Source organism: Onthophagus taurus, chromosome 6, assembly GCF_036711975.1.
Source record: "Onthophagus taurus isolate NC chromosome 6, IU_Otau_3.0, whole genome shotgun sequence".
NCBI classification, from domain to species: domain Eukaryota; kingdom Metazoa; phylum Arthropoda; class Insecta; order Coleoptera; family Scarabaeidae; genus Onthophagus; species Onthophagus taurus.
The window spans coordinates 11,937,562-11,962,629 of NC_091971.1; positions in this window are offsets into that span (position 1 = coordinate 11,937,562).

The window sequence follows — 25,068 nt, forward strand, 5'->3', positions numbered from 1 at the left end:
CCAAGCTGTGCGCTACAAAAAACCACTTAAAACAAGTAATCAATAGTTGGGTGGCCTCAAAGGTAACTGGAAAGAACTTCCAGGTCACAGACAGGCGAAGAGTATGATCCGTCGCAAAACAAAACCAAAGAGGTTTTATGCCTCAGCAAAGGGGATCTAAGGTCGCTCTCAAACTTCCTGACAAGCCTGACATATAAAGGAACAAGACTTTGCACTAACACTAAGGACCTACATTTGCCTTAAACCTTTGGAGGGCTTAAGTGACAATAGATCTTATAGGTCGCGATGAAGAAAAGGCCGCTCCCCTCATCTCGGCAGTAATAATAATAATAAATAATAAACCCCACCATTACGTTTCTTTTAAATACCCTTAAACTAAAAAAACTCCACTTCTTATCCAAAATCATCTTCAAGCACTTGATGGTGTCATTTTCTCTAAAGGGTTTCTCTTTAAGTTGCAGTTAGTAGCATCATTTGAGGTTCGGTGAAATAATCTTTATACCTTGGGGTTGATTCTCACCACATTTTGGGGTGTCCAAAACTGCCAGCCGTTTAATTGAATCAAAATCTTCCCTTATATTAATAATAATTCCTGAAACATATGATCCAATTGCATTGACACATCGTCGCTATCCTAAACAGCATAAACACCAAAATGATCACTTGTTGCTTAACTATACCGTCGAACTTCAATTGCTACAACCAGCTACAACATTAGTTTTTTGTGTTTCCTGAGAAACCAAGTAAATGTCGTTTATGTCATTTTGGCTTGGCAGCAACGACATGGCTCAAGCGTCTTTGTCAATTTCGTAGCACCACTCAGCCTTGAGTCATCAAGTATCTCTTTTTCAATCATCTCCTTAGCAGTCAGGTCACTTATTATGAACACATCTAAACAGTCACAGCTCTCATATGTAATTTGTTAGCTAACTCCAAGAGTCATATTAGTTGTTAGTCATAAACCTTTTCTTTTTCTGTTTCGGATATACTATCATTATACTCTTATCGTTGTAACCAACCAATCTCATCTCATTCTGTTCTTCTCTTTTAGTTCATTGCACCCTTTTTTTGACTCTTCTGGTCAGTCTTCTCTCACTTCCTATATACAGGGTGAGTCAAAAAGAATGGGAAATCCGAATACCGGAGATACTAGACACCAAAATATGATGATTTAACGTAACATCTCTTATACAAATGTCAGTGGTTTTCGAGGCATAGGGTGTTGAAAGTTAAATTCTTATTTCGAAAGTTCTTGATAATTTTGAAGGTCTTTGTACTATTAATATAAAATTTGGTAGTTTTATGTTTTCGAGCATGAGAAATACGAGTTTGAAACTTGTTTTGTTATTGCTCGTAGACTGCGCTAGATACACGCTGCTCGTTTGATAAATCAAATCATAAGTTTTTTGGCTCGATAGCTACGACCAATAAGAGCTGCAAATCACAAAGAGCATTCAATTTTACGTAAAAAAGGTACTCTTATTGAAATTGTCTAATTGTAAGTCTATCGGTTTTCGAATTATTTACTTTTAAATGTTTAAATGTATTTCATTTCCTAAAATTTTTATTTTTTAACATAAGCAAAGATGGGTTATTTTTCTGCTTATGTTTCGACAATTGCCTATTAATTGTCGACATTGATCTAATTTCCGTGTGCAATAATCATTTTTACCAACAATAAAGTTATTACCAATTTGAAAATGCCACGACATAATGAGTTTTTTAATAGAGAGAAATGCAGATTTAAGTCCACTGGATTTTTGAAAATGGTCACAATATTCCATTGTTATTAATTAATTGTTATTGTTATCGATTATTATCGTTACTAATTGCTATAGTTACTGTGTGTTATTGATTTTAAATGTTAACCTTAAAATTACTTTGAAACAATTAAAAGCAGATAACTTGGAAACCAGTAGACTTACACAATGCAAGCAAGAGTACCTTTTTGTGTGGAATTGAAAACTCCATCAGATTTTTGGTTCTAATTCACCATACCTCAACTGACAAAATAGTCATGACTTGATATCTCAAACGTACAGTGTGTATCTAGCGTCCTCTACGAGTAATCACAAAACAAATATCAAATTCGTATTTCTCATGCTCGAAAACATCTAACTACCAAATTTTATGTTAATAGTACACAAACATTCAAAATTATCAAGAAATTTCGAAATAAAAATTTAACTTTGAACACCCTGTGTATTAAAAACCACCGACATTTGTATAAGACATGTTGGGTTAAATCGTCATATTTTGGTGTCTAGTGTCTCCGGTATTCGGATTTCCCATTCTTTCTGACTCACCTGTGTATTCCTATAATATTGGATTCACCATTATTCATGACTAATGGCAACCTTGTTTAGTGGACATAGATTGCTGACATCCTACTTACATTTCTTAGCAATTTATTAACATAGGCCTTTATACACACCCTGTACTGACAATACAACCATACAGAAATTACTTACTAGACATCTATTTCTGTTAAAACTACACAATGCTTTTCTACGGCTAGCATGACTAGTATAGATTCATTAAATCTTAGGGTATCAAACATACTCAAAGCAGAACTTTTTATACTTTCCTTCCAACCCTATAATCCAACGTTATTCCTGTTGAAGGTCCTTGAATCTTCCTGGAAGGGATATACCCTTCCTTTGTCCATTTGTATCAAAACCTATTTCTATTTCACATGGTTTTTAATATACAGGGTATGTCAAATGTCTGGAATATAGCCAATAACTTCACCATTTGTGGTTTTAAAGAAAAATGTTTCAAATGCAAGTTTCTTTATTAATCATGGCGCATTTTTTGGCGATATTTGCTGGTTTGTATTGTTTTTTGTTTCGTTGTTATGGCAACCAACATTGTTATTTTAAATGGGATGCATATATTTTCTTGCACATTTTAATAGAGGAGAAATCCCTCTACGCGATGAACATATCAAATCATATGGTTGTATAAGAAAAAGATCGAGAAAAAATGCGTTCTCTGAAAATATGAAATCAGCAAATTACAATCAAAGTAGGCGCCGAAATAACGCCGGTGACAGCTTTAAATGTCAAAAAATTGACAGTTTGTGTATGTACAGGGTGTGTCACATTTGACACATCCTGTACATATGTATTTATAATGGATATAACGATATGGCCTTCTTTAGGGATTACTGTTATGTGGGATTAAACTTTTTTAAACAATTTTTAAGAAATTACTTTTTGTAAAAAAATGAAATGTTTAGAACGTCTGATTTCCTCTTTCCATTGATTTTCTTCAACATTCCAGCCGTTCAAATAAAGGAACCGAAAGGAATCCGACAACTGTTTCCTCCCAGGGCGGATTCGTCTACCGCGCAGTTACCCTTTCAAGGGCCGCCCTTTTCGCGCCACCCCCTCCTATTACCCGCGCATTAATCAATCGCGATCGTACGCCCTCTACAGTTACCAAAAAAAGACCATAGCCGCTGATCTGTCCGTCCCCCTCGCTTAACTGATGAACCCTCATTAGCTTTTTTTCGAACTGGAACAATCACTACCACCACCAACAACGCCCGAACGGAGCGTGTGAACCGCCCCGGAGGCACTCAAGTGGGGCCCTGATAACCGTATTTATTACTGGTGACAATTAAAATATTGAGCCCGCGATTGTGATTCCGGTCGTTTTATTTATTTTTTTTTTTTTGTCTCCATTCTAGAGGGGGATGAAAAGGGTGAATCCGATTTTAAGAGGGTTGTTTCAGCGTGGACAATTGATTATTTAAGAGTTGTTTTCATTTTTTATATCTTCAAATTTAATAAATACATACGCTTCTTGACTTTTAGAATAAGATACAGAAAATAGCTTTACAACTAAACTGGTGAAGAATTCCATTTTAAACCATTGAAACATCTCAAGAATTTCCCAACCAATGTTGGTGTAGCTATAAAGAAAAAACGAAAACAAGAAAATTAGTTACCTTTTAAGTTTAGTGTTCACCTTCAGTGTGAGCACGAGACGCTTTTGACCAGCACTATCCATTTTTATAAACCACCCAAACACGTGTCTAATGCGTATTTCTCGTATAAGGGCGTGCGCAACGTAGCTTAACGAGTATTCACAAAAAGAAGAAGAAATAAATCAAGGTGACAAAATGATGTAGTGAGAAAAGGGTGGAGGTGGAGATAAATTGATATATTTAAAGTGTAATAGAAGTAAAAATTTAAGGCGCCATAAGTTTATTATGAAAAATTATCCAATATTAAACACTTCGAAAACGTAAGTTGAATAAAGATGCGTTTACAATGACACGATGTGAGTTTTCATTAAGGTGATTCCCCGAAGACGACGCGACTGCGGCGCCTTCCATTCACAACTTCTCTTCCCCATAAATTTGATCGTCGATGCATTAACGGAGTACCCAGTCTCTCGATTTATAATATGTAATTCAGCCTCCACGTAAACGGTTATTACGGCGACGGACTATCGCGGTGAAGTCGCGATAGAGGGGCACCCCCCGTCTCGTTAATAATGCCGACCCAAAGAGACGCCGCTCGACTGTAAATTCCTCCGTCGGTACCGATGCAATTTTAATAAATCCCAAAGCTGCAACACCGTGTCGACGATAAATCCACTCAACCCTCTAATGTCCGTCAAAAAAAAAGAGTACAAGTTTTCCTAAAATAACAAACATCAACAAAATACTATGAAACTCCTGAAGATAGCCATTTAATTGCAGAAACCGGTTAATTAATATCGCAATAAATTTGTTTTAATTTAAGAAATTTGTTTGATTCATTTCATTAGCCATAAAAGTGGATGTAGGTTTTTGATAATAAATATGTTGATCGTACTGGAACTATACAGGGTGGTTAAAAATTAAGAAAAAATTTGTTAGATGTTTAGTATTTTTAAAAATTTTAATTGGCTTGTTATAGCCGGGTTGGTTATGAAATTCCAACGCAAGTTGGAATTAGGTGGGCGCGCTTGTTATGGCATTGCTGAGGTTTCAGAATGCCTTAGGCGGCTACCAAACATATTTTTGTTTCGCAACTGCTATAAAAAACTTTATTGCCTATGAAAATAGTTTCACTATTTATAAAAAACGCAAAATTCTAAAACTACAATTTTTATGAAAAAGATATTTAGACAATCAAAGTTTCAAAACAAACTTTTTATTCAAGATTTAAAAAAAGTAACAATTATACCAAACCACCTATGAGTTCAAGTTTGCGAATATGACTGCGTTCCTGGGTTTAGGTATCTTCTGTTATTCTTAATGAGAAATTGTTTTTGGTGTTGTTGCATAACTGATTGCAACTGATTGTTTGTAGTGGAGCTGCATATTTATACAAGTTAATAAGTTTAATCAACTTTAATAGAAGCAGGAATTAAAGAGGTGACAGATAGAAAAGATGAGTTAGTTATGTACAGTATCTGCAGTTAGGCAGAGTCACTAATCTTTATTTCCAGACTTATCAATCGTCAGAATTTGTTGATTTTAGAGTTTTGTTAATCAGTTTATCTTCAATAGACGCCAATGATACACACTCAGTGGCATAAAAAACGCATCACCTAAAATGAGGACCAGTTTCAAACTGCAATAACTTTTGAACGTATTGCTCGATTTGAATAAGGTTTTTTTTTATTTGAAAGGTCTATCCTTTGCCAATATTTCTATAGGTGCCTTCCCCATATTGGCGGTCTTCAATTTCAGCAATGGTGAATTTCAGCACTTTGAAGCTTGCTGTGGGGTGCACCGACAAAAGAAAATAATTTTAATCATAAGGAGCTTGTAGTCTCGTCTGTTCTGATCACTTCCGTTTTTTGTTCAAGTTTCTATACTTCGAATCAGGTTTTGAATTTCATTTTGAGAATCTGGTTCCACTCTTCTTCTAGTTTTTCTATAACGATACCACGGGCTCTAACTTGTTTACCCTAGGATATCCCACATGTCTGTGTTCGATGGGGTTTAAATCAGGGCTACGTGCAAGTCATTCATTCTGCTGATATCCAAATCATCCAGGTATTGGGACACTATGCGGACTATATTGGATTTACCAATAAATGGGCCGAAGGGAACCACATGTTCAGCCAACATTTCTTCAATATACCGATCCGCAATTAGGTTGCCGTTGATAAAGCAAAGCTTTATACGTGCTTCGAAGCACATTCACCACCAAACCATTACAGATCCTTCCTGGTATTGTACTCTTTCAGAGAAGTTGCACTGAGCATAACGCTCTCCTGCTCTTCTCCAAACTCCCTCTCGACCATCTGGAAAGTACAAGCCGAACCTTGACTCAAGAGCAGTACGTTTCGCCACTCTGCATTGGTCCACTGAACATGATCTCGTGTAAATTATAACCGAGCAACAAGATGTTCTCGAAGCAACTGTATTCCAGTTGCTGGTCTGTGATCTCAACGTTCACTCAACGCACTTGCTCCAAACGATTTCTTATCTCAATTGCTGTGGTATGTCGATTTCATAACGCGGTCGTTACAATATATCGATCATCACGGAGTTGTGAGTCTTCTTCCTGACCCAGGTGGGTTTGATGAAGGTACCAGTCTGCCGAAATCTTTGAATGGCGCGAGAAGCCGTACTGTATTGCGCCTGTATTTTAGCGGTATTATTTATGCCGCTGAGTGTATGTTTTGTTTATTGTTGTAGAGAGCGAATAATTAATGCTTGAATAGTATTTGAAATTTTGTATGTTTCGCAAACTTCTGCTTCTTCTTCAGAAACAAATTCAAAAGTGACCAAATCGCTAAAAAATTCACAAAATATAGTATATACTTAAATATTTGATTTTTGAGCTCCATACCATTCACCAATGCTATGTGCAGTATAGAATAGAGGAACCTTTCATCGAATCTAATGATGAACATATCACTGGACCAGTTGATCTGAGCTCCATATCATTCTCACTGTAATTTCTAGTACTTTTCGTGTCATCCTTTCTTATTAGACATTCGAAATTTTGTGGGATTTTGGCTGATCTAGTTCTTCTCACATTTACATGATGGTCTGTAGATAGTTGAGGAGTAGCTGAACAAGTTTATCTTTTGCCACGTCATACTGCAATGCCAAATAAGAAAGGTCTGCCAAGGAACTATTGTACAAAGGAGCTTCTTTGAACAGCGTTAACCTTCTCGGTTGACCAGTTAATGTGCTACGATTCTTTTTGACGTATCATATTAAGTTAAGAATTTTGCTCTTCAGAACGGTGGAGCTGTAACATATTAGAAGAGATCAAAATTAGTCTACAATATCAAAGTATAGTCTGAGGTTATTATGTGCAAAAAGTATTTTACAAATGAGATGAGCTGCTAATAATTACAACTGCTACATGAATTAGAAGAGTTGTTGATAGTGGGGAAGCCGATAAGTTGTTAGTGAGATTTATTAATTAGTTTCCATCTATTAAAAAATTGTACCTCAAAAATTAATTGAGATATCATCGTAAAATACAAAAGAATTTAAAGTAAATTTATTTAATATTTAATATGTTGAACCTCTGTACCACCCTGTATATTGGGATAGTGATAAAAATAAAAATTTTAATAGTACATTAAAACTGGTATTTATTAATATTCGCTTCTTACACGTTTAGGCAATTAGCCGTCTTCAAAAATGTTATAAAAATCGATTTAACTTTGACATAAAATACGAGAGTTGAGTTACGTTATGTAGGTATAATTAGAGAAAAAAAGAAACCATTAAAAATATAAAAAAAGAAACGTCCAAAGTGGTGTTGTTGCAATCGCACATATACCCGTATCCTCATTTCCATATTAGAAAATTACAGTTTCAAACAATTGCGACAGCGCAAGCGGCCACGTGCCATCGCCGGAAGTCGAGCTTTAAGCTCGCACGCGCCGCCCCACGACCCCCCGGCGCATCTGGATCTGGTATGCATTGAAAACTAACGACTTTCAAAAAGTCCGGACATTTTTCCGTATGATAGGGCAAAAATTGTATTCAACAAAAACACCATTGGCTTGTTAGTGGCTTATTGTTGTCTATTTTTCGGGGAAGCCGGATGTTTGTCGATTTTGCACCCAATCCATCTTTTTTGGTGACATTTATCACGTTTTTGTTTAGCTTAAGGAATTATTTGAAAATATTTATGTTTTATTATCATACTCATTTAAGATGTAATACAGTAAAACCTCGATATAACGGATTAATACGGGGAAAAATTTTTAATTTGCACTTTAAACTGTTTGAATGAATAGTACATGAATAATGCATATATATGCAATAATGCACACAAATTCGAACAGCTATCGACACCGTAGCGTTCTTTATTACTTATTGTTAGTTCAATAAAAATATACAGGGTGATTTATTAGCACATCATCAAACTTTGGCATATGATAGTTAACCCAATTATTATTATGTTCATTGAACTTAATCGGCGAAAATTGCAAAATTCGAAAAAATTGTCGATAATTTCAAAAAATTATTTCTCCAAAACTAAAAGCGATTTTTCAAAACGGCTTCTTATATTAAAAAGAGGATACTTTAATTAATAATTGGTGATATTTCCACAAGGAACCTACAAGAAATTAATTTTATAGCGAATTTTGCAAGTTATCGATGAAAATTGCAACATCGAAAGTTTTATCAAAACTTCAAATATTGTTTTCTCAAAAACTAAAAGATATCTTTCAAAACGGGTTGGTTTATTGGAAAGAAGATAGTTTTATTAACACTTTGGGAAATTTTCATACTCATATTCCATATTGCAATGAATATGTTCGTTTTTCCGCTTTTTGCAAAAGTGCCTTCTTATAAATAATATACTAAACTACGCAGCTACATGACGCAATTCTGAGATATTCTAGGGTACATAATGGAACTACAGAGTTGTATTAACTTGAATTACTCGTTTGACAGTTTTTGATTTGGAAAGTTTCTTAAAAGCAATATCGCAAAAGTAAAGTCTACGCGCATTTTTCTACGAATAAGAAATTTTATCTTTGTAAGAAATATTGTGAAAATGTGACGAAAATTTAAAAAAACACTTTCTATCTTCAAGTATCAATTGAGTTGGATGTAGATGAGATTGGCTTAAGTTGAATGGAAATAACCTTTGAACTTTAAACGAGCTTTTATTTGGGTCGGTATAGCTGAAGTAATCTCGAAGTTGCGTGGACTAGAAATGTGGTGAGGTACAACTTAGCTGAAATGCATGTTCGAGTTATTTAGTTGTCTCAAACTATACATTCGAAATTAATGACTGAATTTATGGGACAAAAGTTTTGGGACGATTTAAGATTAATTTAAGTTGGACGTCGATAAGGTTTGACTTGCATTAGATAAGTTACTTGAGATTGGATTCAAGGAATTAATTCATTTTGCTGTCAAAAGTCAGATTGGATTGATTTTCTGACGATTGAGTGTCTGTTGAATGTATGCAATGCAATGAAAAGAGTTTTATTTTGGACCAACCTGACCCAAAGCAACCCAATTCTACCTGACATGTCTAAAATATTAAATCATTAAAAATGTGAAGTATGTAGCAATCAAGTCCAAGTTTTCCAAAGTATACAGGGTTCAATTACCAAAAAATATTCTTCGAATACTGATGGAAGGATTATCAATCATAGCATTAATTACAGCTTCTTCGTCCTCTATATTAACACGCATTAACATGCGGTCGAATAGCTTTTGCTAGAGAAGCCTAGAGAGACCTGTTTCTCGAAGTCTTCTGAAAGAATCGCTAAAAACTTTAAAGTGTTATAATTTCGTAAATAATTGAAATAGGACATATGTTCATTCACATTTATTTGGTAATTGGATTAGGTATCATATGTCAAAGTTTCATGGTGAGCTAATAAATCATCCTGTATAACAATCTAGCTCTGAATAACAACTAAAACTAGAATTAGAAACATTCGCGTTGAAGATATCGGCTTGTATAGTAGATGGAAATTAACATGAGTAAAATTTTGTTGCTGAGAGGTTTGTTGTTGTCGTCGCACGGGCGACTTCGCAGATGTCATCTTTAAAATGTTCAATTTATTGTTGAAGATTTCTTTGAAATAATAGAATTGTTACCACCCACAATAAATAAAAATTAAATTTTAGTAATTAATTAAGTTTAGTAAGAAAAGTTTGTAACCATCTGACGTGTGCGTTAGAACCGCTTAATTTTAATGGTCGGGCACTTACAGTCACGCCGAACGTAATTGGGATCACCATAACGCACCCCCCAAACACAAAGAATGATCACGCAACGCCATAAAACTCGCGCCGCATCAGGAGATGGATTTTAATTACAGTTATTAAAGGCGGACGTCGAAACGCGCCCACGTGTTCATACTAAACCAACCGGGTCTGCGACGCTATGCAAGTTAAAAAGGGGGTTGATGGGCTTTGTTGTTCTGTTAAAGCTCCCTTTCCCCGGGTTTTTAGTCAAGGCGTGAGTCACTCAATTAAGAGCATTAAAATGAATGTTTGTACTTTTATTAAAGAACAATTTTTGTATACATGCCATAGATTTTTCTTTTTTCCTATTAAGGGAATGTTCTCTTTTACACGTTATGCGGTTCAGTTGTAAGTGATGAAGAGGAGTAAAAGATAAGTGGATCCAGAGACTGAAGAGATCAAGATCCTGCAGCTGACGTACAATTATATGCGATGTCAAGCCATACACGTGGACGCTGTGTAAAAATTCCGAACTGTTTAACACATGCGTTCGCGACAGAGGGAGGACGAGGCCAACTGACGTTGTATTCAAATTGAATTAGTCATTCTCTCTCATTCTGTTATAGCCGAAGAAGAAGAGGAGCGGAGGGTGAATGTTAATTGGATTTAGTGCGGACGTCCGATCGAAGCGGAGATATGACAATTTAAAAAAATACAAACTCCCCCTTCTCTACTTCTTAAATGTCTTATTTACAACCACCAGACGTATTCACCGTATAACTCCTTTGCAGATATCGCACGCTGTACAGCAGGACGATTAAATTTAATTACTGCGGTGAGGTTTCTCTTACAGAAAGGAATAAACGAAGAAGAAAAAGGAATAAAGAGATGACCGCGCAAGGTGAGATAATCGCTACACATTAGCAAAGGCGCTTTGGTGGCACCATAAAAGGACGGACTCTTAAGTAGCGCATTGTTTATCGCTGCAAGTACCATCGCTGCTCGACTAAAGTCGTTCGTTTCACCGCAAACCGATTTTTACAAAACCATTAAATAAAAACTTATAAGAAAAATTGTTACAATTTCTTCCATTACACAACATTACACAACTTTTAAACAAATATGTCTGGTTACAGACAGGGTTTGAATAAAAAAGTGGGGTAAAATTCCTTTAGAAAATTAAGATTATTCACTCGGGTTTCATAAATATGCAAGTTTGGACATGTTAAAATTATGAACGTTAAAAATTTTAAGAACGTTACTTCATATTCATGCTGTTTTGCAAATTGAACGTTTCAAAAAGGGGTGGAATTAGGTTTCACCCAAAAACGGTTTTGTTGCGTAAAACCATCGAACGGTTCTTTGCAACCCTCAATTCGAAGGGCGAAACCCGCTATTATATCCCATAAACACGTATATTGTGTCCCAACCAAGTCCCACACTAATCCCTATCTAATCCAATCACTGCATTATTTTCTCGTTGGCGAACGTTAACCGATGTTTATTTCGAAAACCGGGGGTGGTTTCCATACGTTACACATCCTCCTCGTCCTTTTATATTACAAATAGAAAAATTATTGCAATTTAATCTCAAATAAAGGGTGGATTTAAGAATTTTATAAACTATTCAATTAATTTTTATGATCTAACTGAATCAAACAATTAAAACAAGGGATAAATTAAGATAGACATACGGTAAATTAGAATTTATAAGGGTTGGCGACTATCATCGATCACAATAAAAACAAAATAAATAATCATGATGGGGTAATTTGAATTGTAAAAGTTATTCACCCCTAAATGAAAAATACAAAAACTTTGTGCCAAATGACGTTACCACTTAAATTTCAATTGTTTCATGCGTCATCCCTTATATCTTTACCCCAATCTAAACTGGTTGCGTTTTAGATTCACTAAAGATAAACGATGAAATTTTTAATTATACAGTACGCGTGACGAAACTCAACACCATATGCATTAAATGGGTGTGATAATAAACATAAATATTTTCAAATACAGTAAAAATATACAACAATATAACGCTGCATAACAATTAAAACTAGAACTAACACTAGACCCAGTTGTCTTTAGAAACTGGGTGAAATATTACCACCTTAAGAAAGCGTGATCTTTTCTTCTTCTTTCTTCTAGTAAAGTTATATACCACTGTATAAACCGGAAAATTTACTATTGATTTTATATGATCTCGGAGTTTTGTCCGTATCATATAAGAAAATTATGACGCAGTAAACATTTATATAAGGTAATTATTATACGAGGTTGTTGCAGATTTTAGGAGGCAAATGCTTGTGCAATTATGCGATGTACTAAAGTTATATACCACTGTATAGAACTGAAAATTTCCTTTAAAATCCGTATAACCTCGAAGTGTTGTCCTATCATATAAGAAAGTTATGACGTCGTAAACATTTACATACGCGATCCTTGCAGTTTTTAGAGGAAAATACTTGTGCAATCATGAGATCTAGTAAAGTTACATATATAATATACCACTGTATAGAGCGGAAAATTTACTATTGCTTTTACATGATCTCGAAGTTTTGTCCGTATCATATAAGAAAGTTATGATGTAGTAAACATTTACATAAGGTAATTAGTAATTATTATACGAGGTTGTTGCAGTTTTTGGGAGGCAAATGCTTGTGCAACTATGCGATCTACTAAAGTTATATACCACTGTATAGAACTGAAAATTTCCTTTAAATTTTATATGATGTCGGAGTTTTCTCCTATCATATAAGAAAGTTATAACGTGGTAAACATTTCCATGCGGTAATTATACGCGGTTCTTGCAGTTTTTAGAGGAAAATATTTGTGCAATCATGCGATCTAGGAAAGTTATACACCATTGTTTAGAGCGGAAAATTTGCTATAGATTTCGTAGAAGTTCAGAATTTTTCCGTATCATATAAAAAAATTATAATGCCATAAACATTTACATAAGCTAATTATATGTGGTTCTTGCAGCTTCTTTTTGGGGAAAATGCTTGTGCAATCATGCGATCTTCTAAAGTTATATACCTACCACTATATACAGCGGAAAATTTGCTATAGATTTTATATGATCTCGGAGTTTTGTCCGTATCATATAAGAAAGTTATGACGCCGTAAACATTTACGTAAGGTAATTATATGTGGTTCTTGCAGTTTTTTGGGGGAAAATGCTTGTGCAATCATGAGATTTAGTAAAGTTATACACCACTGTATAGAGCGGAAAATTTGCTATAGATTTTATATGATCTCGGAGTTTTGTCCCTATCATATAAGAAAGTTATGACGTCATAAACATTTACATACGGTAATTTTATACGCGGTTCTTGCAGTTCTTAGAAAATGCTTGTGCTATCATGAGATCTAGTAAAGTTATATAGCACTGTATAGAGCGGAAAATTTCCTTTATATTTTATATGATGTCGGAATTTTATCCGTATCATATAAGAAAGTTATGACACGTAAACATTTACATAAGTTTAATCAAATTAGCAAAATCGCGTTGGGCGTAATTTTGAAGAGTAAGAAATGATTCTTGTATCAAATTAAAGCTAAAAATGTCCTCTTACAAGTGATATATAAAGCGCAACAGTATATCATTTCAAATTTCTTAGAAAAAAATTTTTCTTTAAAACATTAATATATGTTTATAAATTAGCATCAAAAAACGTTCATCAAATTAGAAAAATCGCAGTCTTGTATCAAATTGAAGCTAAGATTATCCTCTTTCAAATGATATATAGCACAACATTATATGATTTCAAATTTCTTCGAAAAGAATTTTTCTTTTAACCTGTAATATATGTTTTTTATCTTAAAAACTTCTCAAAAAATTAATTTACCACTGAATATCTAATTGTGTAAAATGATTGTTATATATTTTCCAACCTATCTCTTTATACGTTGTATACGAAGTATACATTATTTGTCGTTGTATAATTTTATATATTTTATTTTATATTTAAACATTTTTATTTTAGTTTTATTTTTAAAAATTTTTAAGTTCTTAACTTCTGTCTGAGTTCTTGTTCATTTTTTACAGTAAGTTTTATCATTTGTTAAGATAATTTCTTGTTATTTATTTTTAATTTGTAGATTCAGCTGATGATGGCTTATTAGCCGAAACCGGTACTGATAAGTTATTTTATTTAAATACCTAAATTTTTATATTTTATATTTATAAGCAAGATGATGTTTAGATATTAATATAATTAATAGACCTTGCAAAAGCATTTGATAAGGTGCATCATAACTTTTTCTTCATAGCTTCTGTTAGCAGTTTTTTGTATAAAAGCTGAAGACTTTTTCTAAGTTAGCGTTTAATTTGACATACGGCAAAATCCGGAAGTTTCTAGTTTTATATGTTTTTGTAGCATACTTATGCAACAAAATTTACTATTCCACAAATAAGCCTTAGTTAAGCTAAAAATAGAATCAAGGGTTCCATAAGCTAGAAGAATATCAGAAGAATATAAAGATAGTAGAGATAGCCAAGATAGTTACTATTCCATCAAAAAGAACTTGAGTACAATTTATCTAGGAGGATTTGATATTGTATTTGTATAGGTAGCTTTCAAAGTTTTGAAGAAGTATTTTCATTATGTAATTTTATGATAGTTTTAACCGTTAAGAAAGATATTCAAAAAATGCTTTATGGGTAGTAAAAGCTTGAATATGAAAACGATATTGAAAGTCAATAAGCTTAATTGAATGCAGAGTGCAACTGTCAGAGAGTTATCAATCGCTGGATCACGCGCCCCCAACACAACTACCAGCAGCCTCGGAGCCGTTCCCACCGTTCGAATGCCTTTTAGAGCTGCCAAACGCGGTAATAAAACATCAATCATTGCGCCCACAATGAGTTTACAAGGACCGGTAGGCGCTGATGCGTTCGTGGTCCTTGCGTCCAAGGAAGATCGCAGAGCGGCGGACAAGGCTTACTTAAGTATATTACACGAAAATTAAGCTCAATTACAAGCGGCTCGCGCATGTAGTGTCTTCTACAAAAAGAAACTTCTGGTTTTGAGGTCCAAGGCATCGATCAACGTCAGATATCAATCTCACGTTTAAAATCCTCGATTTGTATACTTAGCTTCTCTTTACAAGAGAAGTACATAGAGAGAGAAGTACTTTGTTTATCTATCTTTTTCTGTTTGCCTTCTTGCTTGTTTATATTGTAGAATATTAAGTTAACCTTATTAATTAAGATAACTTAAATAACAATGCCCTATTGTTCCAGTATCTGGAATGTTATTAGCGATCAAAAGGTAATGTAGAGAGGTTGAGTGGAAGGTAAAATAAGGCTGTCACTTAACTATTTTATTGGTTCTCATAATCAAGTAACCGTAGCGAGGGCTATAATAACTTTAAACGATCTTTATTTGCCCAGCAAGCGGGATATAGCTGATGATGTTGAAGTAGACCAAAAAGGAAGATGTGGTTCCGATATTTTTATTAAAAATGTTAATACATCTACCAGGAGGAGTTGTATGGTTGTCTTGCGTGGCAACGACCCAACTACTACCTACTAGTACTAACATAAGTACACGACACCTGTGATTAGTGTTTGGAGAAAAGAAAAGTAACTTGCTAAGAATTTCGTTCCAACAAGCTTCGCGTGGTCGTTCGTCAAAACAAATAATCAAGTGGTTTTGTACAGGTGTTGTTAGCAATAGGCCTTCTTTAGGTAACCGGAGTGGAACTATCACTTACCTAACAGGCAGATGTCTTGCAGTACACGTGCAAACTATCTATACGTTTAAAATTTACAGAAAAAAACGATTACTAATATATTACTGAAATAACAAACGAATAATAAATTGCTTTCAAAATTGGATAATTTATTTTTTCGTGCTTTTATTTTTGCATTCAAGGCACACGTTTATAAAACGTAAAAGCGCGTGCTTCTTTCTGTTTGTGTATACTATAAAAGAATAATAGGTAATTCGACACGACAGACATCGGCTTATGTTCCAGTGAGTCGGGATGAATTGGTAAGGGGGAAGAATGGGAACATCCAATGGACTGCGTTCGAACGGGTACCGCTCTTGAATACGAATTGCCGTCAAAAGGCGTCTCCGAGCTCTCCGATGTCAGAAGAGATGCGAACGGAAAATTGGGGTCAACAACTTTATGTCTGAATTACGTTTAAATCACAATTATTTTATCTTACATTTATGTAAGGACGTTAACTTTATTTCTTCATTTACTCATTTTCCATCAGATTGATAACGAGGATGAAGAATCGTTCGATCGGAATAAATTGGATTGCGATGAAATTAAAGACTTCTTAACGAGATCGTTCTACGTTAAGCTGTTAATAGGTATTAGTGTAATCGGTAGCAAGTATTATATTATAGATTAAAAAAATGTTTTATAAATTGAATTTAATGAACTGGCTTTTTGCAATTAGTACAGAAAAATCTTGATAGAACGGATTAATACGTAGAAGAGAGTGTTTGTTAGTTTAATAAAAATATACAACAATCTAGCCCTAAATAATAACTAAAAGTAGAACTAATACATTCGGAAAAAGAAGAAACATTCGGGTTTAGCCCCACGTCTCTTAAGACGGCTAAACGCAAATGTTTCTAGTTTTAGGTCTAGTGTTAGTTCTAGTTTTTGTTTTAGAAATAACACTAGACCTAGATTAGAAACATTTGGGTTTAGTCGTCTTAAGAGACGCAGGACTAAACACGAATGTTTCTAGTTCTAGGTCTAGTGTTAGTTCCAGTTTTAGTATTAACATTAGACCTAGAAATTGCAATGTTTACTTGTAAATCGTTTTCAGATAATTTTCATAATCAACAAACAAATCTTTATGCCCCACTTTAAAATGGACATTTCAAACTTTAATTTGCATATTAAATCATTTCAACATCTTTATAAATAAAGTCAGAGCGATTTTTTGAATTTCTTCGATTTTTAGTAATTAAGCCAAAAACACAACATTAATTTGAAACAGTTTGAGATACTATTAATAATTAATAAATAAAACTTTATGCACCACTTTAAAGTAGATACTTCAAACTTTAATTTGAAACATAAATCATTTCTTCATCTTCATAAATAAGGTCAGAGCGATTTTTTGAATTTCTTCGATTTTTAATAATTAAGCCAAAAACACAACATTAATTTGAAACAGTTTCAGATACTATTAATAATTAATAAATAAATCTTTATGTACCACTTTAAAGTAGAGACTTCAAACTTTAATTTGAAACATAAATCATTTTTTCATCTTCACAAATAAAGTCAAAACGATTCTTTGAACTTCTTCAATTTTTAAGAATTAACCTAAATTACAATGTTTAATTTAAACCGTTTTCAGATAATTTTCATAATCAACAAATAAATCTTTATACACCACTTTAAAGTTGACACTACAAACTTTAATTTGCGTATTAAATCATTACTTCATTTTCATTAATAAGGTCAGAGCGATTTTTTGAATTTCTTCGATTTTTAATAATCAAGTCAAAAACACAACTTTAATTTTAAACAATTTGAGATACTTTAAATAAAATCAATAAATAAATCTTTATGCACCATTTTAAAATAGAGACTTTAAAGTTTGATTTGAGTCATAACTCATTTCTTCATCTTCATAAAGCCAAAGGCACCTTTTGGTTTTCATCGATTTTTAATTATTAACCCAAAAACACAACTTTAATTTAAAACAGTTTGAGACACTTTTAATAATTAATAAATAAATCTTTATGCATCACTTTAAAGTAGAGACTTCAAACTTTAATTTGAAACATAAATCATTTTTTCATCTTCACAAATAAAGTCTAACCGATTTTTAGAACTTCTTCAATTTTTAAGAATTAACCTAAATTACAATGTTTAATTTAAACCGTTTTCAGATAATTTTCATAATCAACAAATAAATCTTTATACACCACTTTAAAGTAGACACTTCAAACTTTAATTTGAAACATAAATCATTTTTTCATCTTCACAAATAAAGTCTAACTGATTTTTAGAACTTCTTCAATTTTTAACAATTAACCTAAATTGCAATGTTTAATTTAAACCGTTTTCAGATAATTTTCATAATCAACAAATAAATCTTTATACATCACTTTAAAGTAGACACTTCAAACTTTAATTTGCGTATTAAATCATTTTTTCATTTTCATAAATAAGGTAAGAGCGACTTTTTGAACTTCTTCGATTTTTAATAATCAAGTCAAAAACACAACTTTAATTTTAGACAGTTTGAGATACTGTTAATAATTAATAAATAAATCTTTATACACCATCTTAAAATAGAGACTTTGAACTTTGATTTGAGTCATAACTCATTTCTTCATCTTCATAAATAAAGCCAAAGGCACCTTTTGAATTTCTTCAATTTTTAATAATTAACCCAAAAACACAACTTTAATTTGAAACAGTTTGAGATACTTTTAATAATTAATAAATAAATCTTTATGTACCACTTTAAAGTAGAGACTTCAAACTTTAATTTGAAACATAAATCATTTTTTCATCTTCACAAATAAAGTCTAACCGATTTTTAGAACTTCTTCAATTTTTAAGAATTAACCTAAATTACAATGTTTAATTTAAACCGTTTTCAGATAATTTTCATAATCAACAAATAAATCTTTATACACTACTTTAAAATAGATACTTCAAACTTTAATTTGCGTATGAAATCATTTCTTCATTTTCATTAATAATGTCAGAGCGATTCTTTGAATTTCTTCGATTTTTAATAATTAACTCAAAAAAACACAACTTTAATTTTAAACAATTTGAGATACTTCAAATAATCAATAAATAAATCTTTATGCACCATCTTAAAATAGAGACTTTAAAGTTTGATTTGAGTCATAACTCATTTCTTCATCGTTATAAATAAAGTCAAAACGATTTTTTGAATTTCTTCGATTTTTAATAATTAGCCCAGAAACACAACATTAATTTGAAACAGTTTGAGATACTTTTAATAATTAATAAATAAATCTTTATGCATCACTTTAAAGTAGAGACTTCAAACTTTAATTTGAAACATAAATCATTTTTTCATCTTCACAAATAAAGTCTAACCGATTTTTAGAACTTCTTCAATTTTTAAGAATTAACCTAAATTACAATGTTTAATTTAAACCGTTTTCAGATAATTTTCATAATCAACAAATAAATCTTTATACACCACTTTAAAGTAGACACTTCAAACTTTAATTTGCGTATTAAATCATTTCTTCATTTTCATTAATAATGTCAGAGCGATTTTTTGAATTTCTTCGATTTTTAATAATTAAGTCAAAAAAACACAACTTTAATTTTAAACAATTTGAGATACTTCAAATAATCAATAAATAAATCTTTATGCACCATCTTAAAATAGAGACTTTAAAGTTTGATTTGAGTCATAACTCATTTCTTCATCGTTATAAATAAAGTCAAAACGATTGTTTGAATTTCTTCGATTTTTAATAATTAGCCCAGAAACACAACATTAATTTGAAACAGTGTGAGATACTTTTAATAATTAATAAATAAATCTTTATGCACCACTTTAAAGTAGAGACTTCAAACTTTAATTTGAAACATAAATCATTTTTTCATCTTCACAAATAAAGTCTAACCGATTTTTAGAACTTCTTCAATTTTTAAGAATTAACCTAAATTACAATGTTTAATTTAAACCGTTTTCAGATAATTTTCATAATCAACAAATAAATCTTTATACACCACTTTAAAGTAGACACTTCAAACTTTAATTTGCGTATTAAATCATTTCTTCATTTTCATTAATAATGTCAGAGCGATTTTTTGAATTTCTTCGATTTTTAATAATTAAGTCAAAAAAACACAACTTTAATTTTAAACAATTTGAGATACTTCAAATAATCAATAAATAAATCTTTATGCACCATCTTAAAATAGAGACTTTAAAGTTTAATTTGAGTCATAACTCATTTCTTCATCGTTATAAATAAAGTCAAAACGATTGTTTGAATTTCTTCGATTTTTAATAATTAGCCCAGAAACACAACATTAATTTGAAACAGTGTGAGATACTTTTAATAATTAATAAATAAATCTTTATGCACCACTTTAAAGTAGAGACTTCAAACTTTAATTTGAAACATAAATCATTTTTTCATCTTCACAAATAAAGTCTAACCGATTTTTAGAACTTCTTCAATTTTTAAGAATTAACCTAAATTACAATGTTTAATTTAAACCGTTTTCAGATAATTTTCATAATCAACAAATAAATCTTTATACACCACTTTAAAGTAGACACTTCAAACTTTAATTTGCGTATTAAATCATTTCTTCATTTTCATAAATAAGATCAGAGCGATTTTTTGAATTTCTTCGATTTTTAATAATCAAGTCAAAAACACAACTTTAATTTTAAACAATTTGAGATACTTTAAATAAAATCAATAAATAAATCTTTATGCACCATTTTAAAATAGAGACTTTAATGTTTGATTTGAGTCATAACTCATTTCTTCATCTTCATAAAGCCAAAGGCACCTTTTGGTTTTCATCGATTTTTAATTATTAACCCAAAAACACAACTTTAATTTAAAACAGTTTGAGACACTTTTAATAATTAATAAATAAATCTTTATGCATCACTTTAAAGTAGAGACTTCAAACTTTAATTTGAAACATAAATCATTTTTTCATCTTCACAAATAAAGTCTAACCGATTTTTAGAACTTCTTCAATTTTTAAGAATTAACCTAAATTACAATGTTTAATTTAAACCGTTTTCAGATAATTTTCATAATCAACAAATAAATCTTTATACACCACTTTAAAGTAGACACTTCAAACTTTAATTTGCGTATTAAATCATTTCTTCATTTTCATAAATAAGGTCAGAGCGATTTTTTGAATTTCTTCGATTTTTAATAATCAAGTCAAAAACACAACTTTAATTTTAAACAATTTGAGATACTTTTAATAATCAATAAATAAATCTTTATACACCATCTTAAAATAGAGACTTTGAACTTTAATTTGAGTCATAACTCATTTCTTCATCGTTATAAATAAAGTCAAAACGATTTTTTGAATTTCTTCGATTTTTAATAATTAGCCCAGAAACACAACATTAATTTGAAACAGTGTGAGATACTTTTAATAATTAATAAATAAATCTTTATGCACCACTTTAAAGTAGAGACTTCAAACTTTAATTTGAAACATAAATCATTTTTTCATCTTCACAAATAAAGTCTAACCGATTTTTAGAACTTCTTCAATTTTTAAGAATTAACCTAAATTACAATGTTTAATTTAAACCGTTTTCAGATAATTTTCATAATCAACAAATAAATCTTTATACACCACTTTAAAGTAGACACTTCAAACTTTAATTTGCGTATTAAATCATTTCTTCATTTTCATAAATAAGATCAGAGCGATTTTTTGAATTACTTCGATTTTTAATAATCAAGTCAAAAACACAACTTTAATTTTAGACAGTTTGAGATACTGTTGATAATTAATAAATAAATCTTTATACACCACCTTAAAATAGAGACTTTGAACTTTGATTTGAGTCATAACTCATTTCCTCATATTCATAAATAAAGCCAAAGGCACCTTTTGAATTTCATCGATTTTTAATAATTAACCCAAAAACACAACTTTAATTTGAAACACTTTGAGACACTTTTAATAATTAATAAATGAATCTTTATGCACCACTTTAAAGTAAAGCCTTTAAACTTTAATTTGAAACATAAATCATTTCTTCATTTTGATAAATAAAGTCAACGCAATTTTTTGAACTTCTTAAATTTTTAGCATTAGCCTAAATTACAATGTTTAATTTAAACCGTTTTCAGATAATTTTCATAATCAACAAATAAATCTTTATACATCACTTTAAAGTAGACAGTTCAAACTTTAATTTACGTATTAAATCATTTCTTCATCTTCATAAATAAGGTCAGAGCGACTTTTTGAACTTCTTCGATTTTTAATAATTAAGTCAAAAACACAACTTTAATTTTAAACAGTTTGAGATGCTTTTAATAATCAATAAATAAATTTTTATACACCATCTTAAAATAGAGACTTTAAACTTTGATTTGAGTCATAACTCATTTCTTCATCTTCATAAATAAAGTCAAAGGGACCTTTTGAATTTCTTCAATTTTTACTAATTAACCCAAAAACATAACTTTAATTTGAAATAGTTTGAGATACTTTTAATAAGTAACAAATGAATCTTTATGCATCACTTTAAAGTAGACACTTCGAACTGTAATTTGAAACATAAATCATTTCTTCATCTTCATAAATAAAGTCAAAACGTCTTTTTGAACTTCTTCAATTTTTATTAACCTAAATTACATTGTTTAATTTAAGCCGTTTTCAGATAACTAATACTAGACCTAGAACTAGAAAGTTTCGAGAAAGAATGTCTAACTGAAAATCTAACTGAAAATAAAAGTGGAAATAGCACCATAAATTTTAAAGATTGGTTATGGTGAAGTCCAAAAAAGTAACCCGCAGAGTAGCGTGTTTCACAGTTAACAAAAGGAAATGTTAAAAGTTCCGATGAGCTTTTGTTAAACAGGGGCTACAACAGCTTCGAATAGCTTTCAAGTGCCTAGTTACATTGGTATTCTTTATGACTCGATGGGTCGGGGTGCGTGCGATGCAACGATATAATAGGAAATAAATATGTAAATTTAACGTATGCGACAATCGATACATTCAATTTGAAATATACGATTATTTATTTAGACAAGGGTTGAAAGATAAAACTTTTCAACATTGTATGTATGATTTAAAGAAGCTTGATCATTAATTTTATTTTTACCTTGAAGCAATTTTCTTAAAAACAAAGAAAAAAGGAAAATTGGATACTAAACATACAAAATTGTTATTTATTATAGATGTTGGTAGAGCGCAAGTTTTCTGATTCAATACGTTGATCGTTGTGAGCAAATAAATCACCGTGTCAACTTTAAATACAGTGCAATTACGTTTCGATGTAAAATCGATTGTAAATCAGAATCGTTTGACGCTGTGGTTGTTTAAGAGATTTGTTTTAGTTTAAAAGCTACTTAACCCTTTGTTACGGTGTAAAAATTCGAATAAAGAAGCTTCATCACCCCATCGTATATATTTATTCCAAGCCCCCGATTCAGCCCCCTTCAGTTTTTTAAAAAGGTCTAATTGCGCGACTCCGCCCGACATAAAAACGCATACGTTCCTTATGTTACGCATAGGGTCGAACCAATTTATCACTTACGATCGATTAGTCCCGGACGTATGTCGAACTGAACTTTATTTGGTACCATTTAATAATTCTTTCCGCTTTGCTGGTCGTATTATTATCGAAAATAAAAATTTCATTCGATTTATTTTTAATATTTAAATTTACTCCCACTTGAAAACGCGAACCCTATTTTACATGTACAGATGATAAAATAAAATTATTGCGCACCGTTTATAAACCGAGATGCGTTTGACGCTTATAAATACGCTTATACGTTTTGTTAAAACCATGATATTAATATTTATAACTCTAAGTAAGAAGGAAAACGAGATTTGGTTTTTTTGTTACTGTTTTATTCCAGCCATCGATGGAAAGTTTCAGGTTTTAATTGGTATCGTATATTTTCATATCTATCTGTCATAACAAATGGTAAATTTATTCAAAAAGCAAAGAAATAAAACAAACATATCTAATATTCTTAAATCTTCCTAATGAATTATATTAAAAGTATAATTTATTTCAGGAGGTGACTTATATTTTATATTAAGGATATGTAACTTCTCTTAGTTAGTTCTTCTAACATATTACTTTTTAATGATCTGCTTTAGTATAAGCTTCTAATAAAATTTCCTTTATTTTCTTTGCCATAATAAATGTGGCGGAATGCAAAACCGCGGCTTGAGCAATTATTCTAAACATATCAAAAAAAAAAGTTCTGTGTGAGAGTAAAAATCTTCTCCACTAGTAGAATTCACACCTGTAAGCCTGAATTGCCTATAATTGCCCGACTCTCCGAAAAGATGTTTATTGATGCCCCTTTCTGTCACTTTTCAAGGTTCAAAACGATGCAGAAGTTTATGCCAAGAATTTCAGCGTGAAAAATGGTTGATCCATTTGAATCAAGTAGTTTAGACTTGGGTCCCTGAGGATTTCGAGATGTCCTGTAAGGTTACTCTGCATCAGCTTGAGTCTTTAGTGATAAAGCACTTCCTTCTTTTTTCCAAATGATGTGGTGTGAGACTGAGTAGAGCTTCAAGAGCAGCTTCAACACTATTTAATAGTTATGGAATGGATAGTGATTTTGCAAAAAGCCGGATATCCGGTTATCCGGCATATCTATCCGGCCATTATGGTTATAATTTCTGTTGCATTTCTGAAGTGATTGCCATATTATTGCGATATTTGAATAAAAATGAAATTAATAAGAAAGCTGAAAAGATATGTCATGTCAACATATTTGGATTGGTTATTTTTCAAAACGGGTTGGTTCATTGGAAAGAGGGCACTTTTATTAACTCTTTGGGAAATTTTCATACTCATATTCCAAGAAATCGATTTTATACGAATTATTAAAATTTAATCGGTGAAAATTGCAAAATTCGAAAAAATTGTCAATCATTTCAAAAATTTTGTTCTCAAGAACTAAAAGTAATTTTTCAAAACAGCTTGTTGCATTAAAAAGATGATACTTTTATTAATAATTGGTGATATTTCCGCAATAATTCTTCTAGAAATTAAGTTTATAGCGAATTTTGCAAGTTATCGATGAAAATTGTAACCTCGAAAATTTTATCAATACTTCAAATATTGTTTTCTCAAAAACTAAAAGTTATTGTTCAAAACGGGTAGGTTCATTGGAAAGAGGGCACTTTTATTAACACTTTGGGAAATTTTCATACTCATATTCCAAGAAATCGATTTTATA